Source organism: Vanellus vanellus (genome assembly GCF_965231255.1).
Source record: "Vanellus vanellus genome assembly, chromosome: 1".
Classification (NCBI taxonomy): domain Eukaryota; kingdom Metazoa; phylum Chordata; class Aves; order Charadriiformes; family Charadriidae; genus Vanellus; species Vanellus vanellus.
The window spans coordinates 174,271,856-174,284,460 of record NC_138905.1 but is presented as its reverse complement, the minus strand read 5'-3'; positions in this window follow the sequence as shown (position 1 = coordinate 174,284,460).

Genomic DNA, 12,605 nt, shown 5'->3' with positions numbered 1-12,605 from the left:
GATCTCATATCTGTTTGTTAAAGTAACAGTAGCATTTAATCAAAAGAAAAATCCATCCTCCATTAATAAATAATGTATACATCTAACATTATAGTCAAGCAAGAAAATACAAACGGTTCCAGTAATTTGAGTGTGATGTTTGCCCTTTGTAAAAATTTAGAAATACTGCTGACTTATAAGGACATCATGTTCATGATGTTACGTTTAAGGCTGTATGGAGTCTAGGGCTTCCTTTATGGATCCATATACAATTCAGAGATAAAAAAATGTCTCTGGAGCTTTAACTTGGCATACAAGGCTTCAGCCAGGCAGGGGTGTGTTTAACAATGGCACAATGTTAAGCACTAAACACAGCTTCATGAGAATTAATGTGTGGGTGGAAAGTAAGGGAAGTTTTTTTTTGAAGGGTGCCTATCTCTTAAGGATTCAGATGCTCTATTAATTCATCTAATCTATCATAGACATTTTTTTTCCTGTATCCTAGAACAAAGAAGATGGAAAGTGTAGCATTTACAAAATTTTGGATCAGGTTCTATCCTAAGCTATTGACATTTTATACGACAATATGTTTACCTTGGGGTTTAACTGAGAAGGAGTTTGATCTATTTACTTTTTGCTAGATCTGGACTTTCAGTAATAGATTTGGGGATTTTTTAGACTACTAAGGATGCAGAGAAGGACTACTGAAATTTTAAAAATCAGTAGTAACTTCCATTTATGTTAGTGGAAGTTGGGTAATCACTCGAAGATCTTTTCTACATTTTTTAACGCTTAAAATACCCTTTCAAAAAGCAGCCTTTCTTTCATTAAATTGAAGTATCTTTAAGCGCCTTTGAAATTAATGGAAATGGTGCAAGTGGTTTAAGTAGAGACAGACGTTTTTCTCTGAGTGGTAAAATAAGAGAAATGGCAGTTTCTTCGCTTGCTCACCCAAAGATAATTATTGTCATATGAGATTCCCTAGTCTACCCAAGGGTTGATAGATGTGATGATGGAAACCCACAGACACCTTGGAGATTAATCATGCTGCCCCAACACGTCTCCAAAGTTGCATACGGGCAACCAAATGAACCAGTCAGGGTGGAATTGCCTAAATGTAGGTGACTACAATGTAGGTGCTGACATGTGATATAGGTGTTCAAGCTTCCCTGTAGTCAGGGAGATCTACACAGGTTTCAGCTTTATCAACACAGGTATGTACTGTTGTTACATCTGATGTAGAATACTGCATCTAGGCATAAGCTGCTGCTGCTACAGAATTGTGTGGGGTTTTCATACATCTTTTTTCAAGTGTCGTGCATGCCAGCCCCATGTAGAGGTGTCTTGGATACTACAGACCACAGTGCAATGGATTGCTAACCCTGCATCTGTTCAATCCAGACAAAGGGGCTTAAGGAGCTCTTCATCCTAACCTAAGATAGGTACCTAAATCTGGTCTGGAATGCTTGAAGTAGCTCACATATATGACAGACGTGTTAGATACCTACCTACACTGTAGAAATCAAATATAAGAGCTAGCCAGATTCCTTTCTCTGATGATGTTTTGATAAACACAGATGTGTAACGTCATTTTAGGTGCTGCAGCCTGCAATGGCTGCTTCTGAGGGTACTGGTCTCCAGTGTCTGCCAGCCCTATGCAGGCATCTGCAGAACAGCTCTCTGTACCGGATGCTACCTTTAAACAAAAAAAATCTTATCCTTTGTCTTTAGAAATTAGTCATACCACAATGGCTGTAGCAATATTTTTTCCACCTCTACTTTCTCCAGGCCGTAGTCTTGCTCTTAGTGTGCCCTGAACACTGCCATTTCCTTTGCTCACACTGATGCTGGATCCCAGTTTGCTGAGGATGAAGTTACAGAACTTGTCTTTTTTATTTTGTCTCCGACAACAGTCAAAAGGTTTCTTCAAGCCACTGTTTGACATAATTAATGATGATAATGTTAACATTAAAAGCATGGTGAATATCATTTAATTAATTCTATGATCTGATTAAATTATCTGTGACTGAACACATTACTAAACTGCTCCAATATTCTTGAAACATGTTTGACGTTCAAAGTGAAAGTGTAGTCCCAGTAGAAATACTGGTACTAATAAAATTTAAATTGGTCAAATTCTAGCTTCAGGTACATCATTCTAAGTTTCACATGCGAGCGATAGTCACAGGCATTTTGAAATTAATAGAGGCAAGCTCATCCCCAAAATATTCAGATTATTTTTGTAATCCTTAATAGGAGGAAAATTAAGTAAAGTAAATCTTCTGTAAATCTAAATCTTTTCTCTAGATGAAAACACTAACAATATCTCACCGATTGGCTAATAAGTTGCTTAACAAGTATATTGTTTCTGGGTTCTACAATTCAAATGCTAAATGGGTATATCGGAAAGCAAGACCCTTTTCATTCATAGTACATTCAGCCCAAGAACTGATTGAATTAAAAAAAAAAGGTCTGATGGATGAATTTGAAACTTTCCCCGTTCACCTTTGCCAAGAACACCATGACATTTGAAGATCATTCATTGTGCAAATGTGCCTACCTGGACTGTATTTCACACAGCTTTTCTTGCCTGTTTACTCTGTGTAGAGATTTATAATATATACTTGCTCATCCTCACCAGTCTATCTGCAGCCATCATTGGAAATAGATGAAAGCTGTGATATTACTGATTAGACATTTTAATGTAACATGCCAAGAGTATCTCGTTGTATATCTTGAATAAAATTACTCCTTAGGCTTTATTATTATTACTATTTTATTGGTATTGCTATCTATGTCTCATCCAGTACTTTCCAGCAGTAAAACTAAAAAACTTCTGGGGTGAATGCAAAATCTGTTTTTGCACTTCAGTGCATTCTAATTTTTACAAGAGTAAAAAAATTAATAAAGCTACAGTACAGATGGTGAAATGTTCTTTTCCACCAGCAGGAAATCAGATAACACTTAGAAACACTTCACTAACAACGCAGTGCTAAATGGAGTTTACGTCTGTGTATAAATCTCCATCTATTTTGATACACAAGTATATATATAAATCAGGTTTCTGTCTTTATTCTAATTTACAGCCTATTTGGGAGTAGAAAATGTAGCTACAGAATCACATATTCTTATGTTTAGTTCTATTAATTGTTGTTATCCTGTTCTGTCTTAGGAAAAGCAAGCAGGTTTTAGGGATATAAAACTCAAAATACTCCTCTTCCCTGTTCAGAATGACAGTATTATATGGAAAGATCACAGAATCATAGAATGGTTTAGGTTGGAAGGGACCTTGAAGATCATCGAGTTCCAGCCCCCCTGCTATAGGCAGGGACACCTCCCACCAGATCAGGTTGCTCAAAGCCCCGTCCAACCTGGCCTTAAACACCTTCAGGGATGGGGCATCCACAAGTTCTCTGGGCAACCTGTTCCAGTGCCTTACCACCCTCAGAGTGAAAAATTTCTTCCTAATATCTAATTTAAATCTCCTTTCTTCCAGTTTGAAGCCATTCCACCTCATCCTATCACTACATGCCCTTGTAAAAAGCCCTTCCCCAGCTCTCCTGTAGGCTCCCCTTAGGTACTGGAAGGCCGCAATAAGGTGTCCCTGGAGCCTTCTCTTCTCCAGGCTGAACAACCCCAACTCTCTCAGCCTGTCTTCATAGGAGAGGTGTTCCAGCAAAGGGCAATCAAAAATCCCAGATTTAGACACTTAATTCTCCTACCCCATTTATCTTCTTGAAATCATTACATGGTCTCAATGGTACAGGTACCACACATACTAAAAAGATGTCAATATATGTATATTTTACCATTTTCATTAAGAAAAGAGCAAAAATCTACGTGTAACTCTCCTGCCCTCCTTTTGTCAGAATTATGCGTCTGATAATGTACTAGATCTTTTTTTCTGTTTTGTGGCCCTGATAATTAAATGGTCAGTCTTGTTAAATAAGTATTCTTGTTTCTGAAGATGGAGGACCTATTAATTCTGCCTGATACATACAGTATCCACAACAGCTTCAATAACAAAGGATGAGATCAAACCTGCCCTCACTAAACAAATTTTAAATACCAAACACTTAGTCTTCCTAAACTTTCTAGATAGGAGCTGCTTCTGAAGCTTCCAGAGGGAAGAGCCGTCCAACAAAGACTAGGAATGTAAATCAGGCAAATGCGAAGTATGTCAATTAGGTTGAGTGCATCTCATCTAGTATTTACAAAATTAGAAATTTATGCTCTTGTATCTCCTTACCCATCTGGGTTTCTTACCAAAAACTCTGTGAGTATCCTCTTCACAGAAGTGGCTTAACTTGCTGTCTCCAGAAAAGAACTTTTTTCGAGGAAGAAACAGTGAGATACATAAAACAGTGTGATACACATCTTTTGTACCTAAGGTCTACAGATTCATAATCAGAAGTCATAGAAATTACTTTGAAAATTGTAATTGTGAGGATGTAATTGGCCCTATATGGGACAACAGCCATGCATCTATTATGTTGACTGAAATCTCTGCTTCCCTCGGCCTTTTTGAACATCCCCATGATCATTCATTATGTGCAAAATTATTTCAATACTTTCCCCTGTAGTAACAGTAAGTGACAGCACTCTGTGTATTTCAGTATTGAAGCATTCTGATGCCATTCAGTTCTAAGAAATGTAAGCAGCCTTTATGTACATAAAAAAAATTTCAATTAAGCATTGTGTCCCATTTTTCAGCACAAGTATTACCTTCCAGCAATAAGGAATAAATCGCTTTATAGCTAGCAAAATACCCAAGGTAATTCAAGTCATTCATACTGTTGTGATCCTTGTCCCTATGATACAAAATGTACTGGCTCTGCAGTTATTCTATAATGCTGATAAAAGATAAAGAATTTCCCTTTGCAATATTTCTAATATTTATGAAGACACATCTTGGGTTTATTCAAGCCTTTTTTTCTAATCTAACAAAGAGTCCATTGTGAATTTGGATGAGAGAGGTGTCAATTTAATACATGTGAATTAATGTACGGGTCATCTTAGTGAGAGTCAGAAAAATGTCTTTTTTTCCTGCATATGTAGGGAGCATAAGCCAGTTGCAAATTAATTTAGTCTAAGTATATTTTGATAAAATATAATCCATACTCAAATCCCATTACTGCAGTAAGAGTGTAAAAATTACTTCAATTAGCCCCAATCATTTAAGAAGAGCTGACAAAATCCTACAGTAACAACTGAAAATTACTTTCTTTTTTAGCTTAAGTACTAAAACCAATTCTTAAACTTAATAAAAAAATATTGTTAGATGCTTCTGCAAATTTGTCCAGACTAGTATGAAGTTTTGTGTTTCTCCTTGAAGCTAATAATACTTTTTATCCTGTCAAACCAACCTCTATTTCCTTCTGAATTAACTTCCCAGGTTTCTGAATTCTTCCTTTGATATTCTGAAGTTTTGATTGTATCTGGGAGGTCTGTCATCTCCTGTAATAGGGAATAACACTGAAGTCGCAACTTAATACTAACAAAACGTCCAACTCTCTCTCATAGTTTCTTATTTGAGATGATAAAGTCAAACTTCTCTTCAGGAAGAGAAGATGGTCACTTGGTCACTTTCTGAAGACAAGTTAAGAGGCAGGAGAATTTAAAAATGCCCTAACTGTAAAAGCTCCAATAAGGGTTAAATTATGTGGTTACAAACAAGGATATGGGAGAAGTTGTTGCATATGACATGAAAAAAAGCAATATTGAGGCTGAGATACACGCAGAGATCTAACAAGGAAGTCAGGCATGTCAGAGAGGGAAAACAGAGTAAGGAGAAACCTCCACAGTAAAAGTCAAAATATGGGGATGGAGAAAGGCCAGATCTCCAAGGAGAACTAGAGATAGATGGCATTAGAAGAGATGTCTGGTGATTCACCCAAGGAGTAAATGGAAATGTGTTCCACATACTTCAGATGGAGAGAAATGGTACCAATTCTCTCCATTCAACTAGTAGGATGGTTGCACTGCACACATATACATGTAAATGTATTCAATTACACTATAGATGAATCTACATATCTGAAGCTATAATAATTATGAAAAGTTCTTGGTTTCAAGAATTTTTGAATTGGCAATACATAGCTTTGCTATACTAAGGGAAGACAAGGAAGTCAAGAAAGAAAATCCAGAGAAAAATATTTTTTCCTGTCATCATTTAATGTAAATGTCTTGACAGGTTTCTGAAGGTTCTGACTCTTGACACTTGAACATTTCAAAGAGCAATATTCTAAACATGAAGACCAAGTGTTGAGGAGCTGTGTCATAGATCTGATATTGCACGGCTACATGACAACCTTTTACAATTTCAAGCTTAGGTAATTGATCGTTCCTGCATCTCTTTAAACCAGAATCACAGCACCATATTCATAGGCACATTGGCCTATGAATTAGGGTTTGTAATGGTTACTCTGCAAGCCTGATATGATTGCTGTTTATTACTGTGTAAAGATTACTTCTGATAGCTGCACATCCAGTCAATACACAGAAACAGACCACAGGACCTCTGTCCAGTTCAGGTTGAAAGCAGCTTCCGTTGACTTCAGTGGAAGTTTGCCCATCTACTTAACTTCATCTTGTGTAGCTGCATCAGAGCATAAAGCATAATATTATTCAAATACCCATCATGGCAAAAAACATTAGTGACCTAACTGATAAAGGAATATCCATTGTAGCTATATATCACATACAGATTACCCAAAATAAGACAAATGACTTTTGATGGTCCTGATTACTGCAAAAAGGTAATAAGAGGATCCTCCCAGTGATAGGAAAAGACTTATGATTGAAATGGGGGCATTTGAGGAAGAATTGTTATACACCCTAAAGAAATTTAAACAATTTTTGTAATGGTTATAGCACATCAGTGATATTTTCTTGATTTGGAAAAATGATTGTAACTCGCTGGAAAGGTTTATTATGGAGCTGAATAATTTATACCCCACCATTATGTTTGATGGAAAGCAGAGTCAGAATATTGTTAACTATCTTGATGTAAGATAGGCAGTGATTTGATCCGAGTGACAGCAGAACATATTTTGGTTTTATGTGGATGACATAGAAAAAGTACTTAAAAAACCTTTTTTTTTTAAATAAAAGCCTTCAAAATAAGAGAAAAATATATATAATACATTAACACAAGATATTACTATAGTAATCAAAAAAGGATTCTTTCTCCAAATCACCTCTGCCTTAGTATTATGGCAATATAAATGTAAAACCATATGACTATTCATATTCTATTGAAGCATGCTTTTTGGCGCCACAAGGATTTTGTAGCCTCATTTCATAGAGTTTGCAGCACTTTTCAGGGAACCAGGGCAACCCAAAACTGAAGAGACGTATTCTGGAAATGATGTATTTAGCACAACCAGAAGGTTTACTGGACCTGTACTACCAGGGAAACCAGTGGAAAACAGTAATGAGTAGTGTCTCTTAAGGGTCTTTACTGGCAGCAATACTATTTATTGTCTTCATCAATGGCATACACAGTGGGCTTGAGTGTAACCTTAGCAACTCTGCAGATCACACCAAGCTGGGTGGTGCAGTTGATATGCTAGTGGGAAGGGATGCCGTCCAGAGGGACCTTGGTATGTTAGAGAGTTGGGCCCCTGTGAACATCATGAAGTTGAGCAAGGCCAAGTGCAAGGTCCTGCACCTGGGTTGGAGCAATCCCCAATATCAATACAAACTGGGGGATGAAGGTATTGAAAGCAGTCTTGCTGAAAAGGACTTGGGGATACTGGTGGATGAAAAATTGGACATGACCTGGCAATGTGAGCTCACAGCCCAGAAAGCCAACCATATTCTGGGCTGCATAAAAAAGCAGTGTGGCCAGCAACAGGTCGAGGGAGATGATTCTGCCCCTCTACTCTGCTCTCGTGAGACCCCACCGGGAGTACTGCGTCTAGCTGCGGGCTCCCGAGTACAAGAAAGACATGGACCTGTCAGTGGGTTGGGGGATGAAGGTATTGAGAGCAGGCCTGACAAGAAGGACTTGTGAATACTGGTGGATGAAAAATTAGACATGAGCTGGCAGCGTGATCTCACAGCCCAGAAAGCCAACCATGTCCTGGAATGCATAAAAAGCAGCGTGGCCAGTAGGTCGAGGGAGGTGATTCTGCCCCTCCACTATCATGAGACCCCACCTGGAGTACTGCATCCAGTTCTGGAACCCCCAACATAAGAAGGACATGGACCTGTTAGAGTGGGTCAAAAGGAAGGACATGAGAATGATCCTGTGAAGAGAGAGTTGGTATTGTTCAGCCTGGAGAAGAAAAGGCTCTGAGGACACCTTATTGCAGCATTTCAATATATAAAGGCGGTTTACAAGAAAGACAAAGACTTTTTGCCAAGGCCTGTGGTGACAGGACAAGGGGCAATAGTTTTAAACTGAAAGAGGGTAGGTTTGATTTGACATAAGGAAGAAATTTTTTATGATGAGGCTAGTAAGACTCTGGAAAAAGTTGCCCAGGGAAGTTGTAGGTGCCTCATCCACGGAAGTGTTCAAGGTCAGGATTAATGGGGCTTTGAGCAACCTGGTCTAGTGAAAGCTGTTCCTGCCCACAGCAGGGGGGTTGGACTAGACAGTCTTTAGAGGTCCCTTCCAACCCAAACCATTCTGTCATTCTATGATTCTGTGATCCCTTTGGCTGAACAGCCCTCTGTGGAGTCCTTGGTAGAAAATTTCTATGTTTATATATCACTCCCAAGAAAGGCATGTGAAAGGAATGTGACCCCCTTGGGATAATGCTCACGCTGGGAATCCCGATTCGAACCGTCTTGGGCCATTATGGGGGAAAATCTGCCACGTCGTTCAATGACCGAGAGATAAGATTATCTAACACACAAAGAGATTTGCTGACAGATGTCAGCAAGTGGTTTGTCAGACATTTTCACTTTTATTACCATCTGTTAATAGGGCTTACAATATATATTGGCATATTTCATGCCTAAATACTGAATCAAAAATATATTTGCTGAAAGGCTAGTAGTTGCTTTTAAAAGGAATAAGATACTAAAGATCTCTTGGTACATGGTAATGATGCTAAATATATCAATAAAAGTAATTTCATAAGTAATCCTGTGCTAAAGTGCTTTCTTCTTCTAACCACAAGCAGTTTATAATATGACATTTAGACAAAATTCACTTATCCACTCCCTGGCTGGAGTCTTCGGATAAAACAGTGATATACCACTTTAGTGACTGCTACATATGTATAGAAGTGTCCCTGTGTCATGCTTTATGCTGTAGAGAAAGCCATGCCTGCAAAAATTTGAGTTTGTGAGTATGAAAATTCACCTAGGAGGAATGACACATCTCCACCTGGAAGAAAATATTTGCCTGAAAGGTTAATCTGACTTAAAATCTGACTTAATGTAGATAAGCACAGAGTGCTTACCATAGCCTTGTAGCAGACACATGGGTAACAGCTACAATGCCTCACAAAGAAGCCTCCAGAAAGGTCCTCAGGCTAAAAAGTCCCTCCCCTCCACATTGACTGTCTGTAGAAGGATCTTCATGGTTGACTATGAGCGTCATGGCACCTGTTCATAGGAGGAAAATGTGACTATATCCGTTGCTTGGGGTGTAGCACAGGATGCACTTGCTTGGACAGTATTTGGACCTCTGTCAATCAATCCATTTGCTCTTACAGGCATTTGGGCCATACGAGATTGCATGAGCTGCCTCGGTGCCAGCTAAAGCTGCAGAGAGGCTCAGGTCTCCTATACACCATGTCATATTTAGTGAATCCACACAAATATCTTTAATACCTTAGGGTATCTGAAAAGGCACTAGATTTTCAGAAAAGTCACCACTGAATGCAGCCGGTGGTGGTGACACCCAACAGAAAGGATGACTTCAGGTCCTTCTTTTCACAGGTACAGACACCTTTCCTGTAAGGGACTGGGTATCACCCGCCACAGGACCAGCTGGGATTTGTAGGTAGGCTTTTCCTCAGTGGATGTCTGATGCTAGTTCTCACGTATCATATGAGATTCAGGGTGTGTTTGGGAGAGCACTGCCACACCCAGTGTTGAAGCAGTTTTTACATATCTACTGATTTTGGCTGTGACAGAGTTAAATTTCCTCATAGCAGCTTGTATGGTGTCATGTTTTGGATTTCTAACCAAATAATGCTGATAACACGCTAATCTTTTAACTATTGCTGAACAGTTTTCGCAAGTGTCAAAGCCTTCTCCATTTCTCACTCTGCTTCCTCAGTGAATAGGTTGGGTGTGTGCAAGAGGTTGAGAGGGGACACAATTGGGCAGATGACCCAAACTAACCAAAGAGTTATTCCATACCATACAGTGTCATGCTCTACAATAAAAAGGAAGAGGAGGGGGATTTAGAGGGGTGAGCCATTTTTTGCTTAGGTACTGGCTGGTCATCAGTCTACCCATGGGAGGTGGCGAGTAATTGCCTTTGCATCACTTGTTCTTCCACTTCTCCTTTGTTTATTAAACTATTTTTGTCTCAACCCATGAGCTTTAACATTCCTTTTCTCTTCCCCTGTTCCTCTGGTGGTGGGGGTTGGGGGAAGTGAGTGAGCAGCTGTGTGGTGCTTAACTGCCTACCAGGGTTAACCCGCAACAACATGGCATAAAGGAAAATATTGCTCTTGTATCCAATCTTTTGCCAGGCTCTCAATCATCTCGTTGTTTGCATTCTCCATGCTTAAGACAGGGAGGAAGATCAGGAAATCTAATGATATCGATTGGCAAACTATTGGTAAACTCACCAGTTACGTGCTTGAGGCCAGACTCTGAAAAATAGTCACACTGTCTCTTGTCCAGATTAATCTTTGTTTACTGGCATTTACCCTTAGCCACAGTGCTGAACATGTCCTAAATCACTCCACAACAGAAGGGCGCAGGTTAGAGGGCAGAACGTGTTGTGGCCAGGTTCTCTTGGGTTGCACTCAATTAGTGCTCCAAGGGAGCACATACTGGACTCTGCTGAAGGGTATGTTGTCCTCAATTTGGTTTTGTTCCATTCCTGGAAGTCTTTTTTTATCCTGTTTCTCTCTGCATTTTCCAGACAGAGCACCACTCACAACTGCCTTTCAGCAAATGAAATCCTGGATGGGTAACCAATGCACATGTGGCTGCAGAAGCTGCAGTGTAAGCCACGAAAGCCCTTTGATCTTAAAGGATGTATTTGGCAAATACTCAACCAGTCAGCAACCAGAAGTTACTGACTCTGTAATCAAAGTTTCCTGTTCAGTATGTTCCATCCCATCAGTCCTGCAGTTCATTTCTATCTTTTTTATTGGAAATTATATTTTCCTGTTATTTAATGACAGGCTTCCGAAATTATTACTCATCTGTAAGTCATTAAACATGGCAGAAATTAATTTCTTCTGCAGACATAACCAAGGGCCAGATTCTGCAACGAACTGTATAACCTGTGAAAGTTTATTGAGGTCTCTGGAGTTGTTTGGGCTGTAGATCACTGAATCGTGTGGCACAGAAACTGTGTAAGGGAACAGAAGATGAGACATGGGTGGGTTTCACACATCTGTGTCAAATACCTTGAAATCTCAAACTCATTTGCTATGTAACATTTAAGCATCCCTGACTTTGGATTTACTGAGTCACCGCTAGGTTACTGTGGATCTGGGCCTAATACCAGGTGATATTTGGGTACCGAATATTTGGGTGTTATTTCCCCAAGTGGGAACAGATGTTTCCCAAATACCCTAGTCCCCAGAGATAACCCTGTCTGCAACATTTCCCCTTTTAGCTAACTTGGTGCCAGTCCTTTCCAGCACAGTGACTTACACAGCACCAGTTCAGAACAGCTGTAATTCTGGGTCCTATCAGAAGAGGATAAGATCTCACAGTGTACCTACATCTCCCTGTGCCCTGCATAAGGCACCTGGGTACCTTACGCAGTAATTCAGGCTGCACTTGGAGGCCAGGCTTTGAGAAATAATGTGTTGTAACACTTAGCCGTGTGGTGCCAATCCCTCAGCCTGAAAGCATCAGTGGTTAATATCAGTTCACGTGTAATCAGGCATCCCGTTCGGTTGCTTTCTTCTCTTGAAATGCATTTTTAATATAATGAAGCTTCTCATTCAGGAGAGTAAGCAGGGAATTATCCAATATATAAATTCTTGTGAGACCCAAACTGCTGCTATTGGCAAACACTGAAAGCCAATGGAGAACGTCCTTGGGCACCTCTAATAAAGGAAGCACTTTTTTGTACGTTGAGTGGATTCAGAGCTTACTTATGTGCTTACACCCTGAGTGGAAGAGGAGAGTGTACAACAACGTGGGCTTGACATGGGCAGCTGGCCCATGAAAAGAACATGACTGTTTCTTGAACAGACTGCACCCTATTAGCTATTTATTTTACTATTTTTCTTTACGATGCCAGTGGAGTAGTTCTCCCCAGTACATATTTTTCATGTCATCTGTTTGGCACATAATACTATTTCTGAGGGTGGCTAATATGCAGTTGATTAATTAAAGAGTTGCCACTGAAAAGAACCTTCTGTTCAGTATGACCTGGCAACTGACTGCTCGGAGGAAAGAAATGAGTAGCTTGGATATAAAAACTACCAAACGAAAAGTTTTATGCATTTGGCTTGACAGAATTATAT